This window comes from Brachyhypopomus gauderio, unplaced genomic scaffold (genome assembly GCF_052324685.1).
Source record: "Brachyhypopomus gauderio isolate BG-103 unplaced genomic scaffold, BGAUD_0.2 sc177, whole genome shotgun sequence".
Taxonomy (NCBI): Eukaryota; Metazoa; Chordata; class Actinopteri; order Gymnotiformes; family Hypopomidae; genus Brachyhypopomus; species Brachyhypopomus gauderio.
In genome coordinates, this window is record NW_027506998.1 from 1,288 (window position 1) to 2,574 (window position 1,287).

A 1,287-nucleotide genomic window follows, 5' to 3' on the forward strand; every position below is an offset into this window, starting at 1 on the left:
AGAGTTCAAATAGCCTTTATGGGCAGTGTTTTTTTTCTGCAGTGTTTGTTAAGGGCCAGTAAAGCATTTTCATATAAATATCAACTATATGCCCACGCTGAGGTGTCCTCTTTTTCACCATCTCTGATCCGGTCACCCTAAGTGAACACTTCAGGAACCAGGAGAACAGATTCACAACACACAAGTATCAGGAAAGACTTCTAAAGTTTAATGATAATATGTGTAGTTGAATACAGAACAAAATAGATGGGTCTTAAGACAATTTGGTAAGAATAATAAACCATATGTGTGATTGGTGTTCTCCTTATCAGGAGAGGAGGTACAGTAGACTGGATGTAGGGGAATGGAAAAGTCCAGGGAGAGAGATTCTAAGTGAGGTGCAGACACACAGATAAGGGAATGAACAACATGTCAGTGTGTTCTGATTAAGGATTTGCTGGGTGTACGTATGTCTGAAAAACATCTGGCACAGGAACATCTGTCCAGCGCAGTGGAGTTGGGGTGAAGCAGGGGGACCATAACAGCTGGAACAGGTTGAGACTCAGTAGCAGCATGATGTCAGGAGTAGGTTTACCTCATCAAGAGGAGAGACAAGATCATTAGACATGCCTTAGTACAGAGAAGTATAAATTAATGGACTATAGTGTGCAAGGCTCCAGCAAATCTAGCTATGGCAGCACAGCTAAAAGGGTGGAGCTAGAAAATAGCACAGGCATGAGACAAGCAATTAGACAATAGCATTCACCCAATTTTAAATGATAGTTTTCTGTCTTTTTGTCAGACGACTATAGGCTATCTTGCTCTGAAAATGACAATATTTTCTTTATTTAAAATTAGGGGTGGCCATAGATTATTTTTTTAAATCTAGATTAATCTCACTGAAATCTTGAAAATAATCTTAATTAATCTAGATTAAAATGGCTCATTCGGAATATGCGTGCTACCCAAGTAATGATTAAAAGTCCGTTTTTGAGATAAGGGTTCTTTATACAGAGGATCTCCTGTTTTCAAAATGCATCAATAACTGCTTGAGAAAGCTGTTCTACTTTGATACTTGAAGAAAAAAAACATGCTCAATAAAATGTAGGCTACTCGTGTTCAATGGTTTATTCAGTTAAACATGAAAATAGTACGGTATGCCTACATACTTTAAGAGGGCATATTCAGTCAAACATAAATTTGTAAGGTTAACTTAAATTTAATTTGAACTTAACAGGCAGCCAATGTAGGGAGGCCAACACTGGAGAAATATGCTCCCTTTTCTTAGTTCCAGTCAGGAGCCTAGTT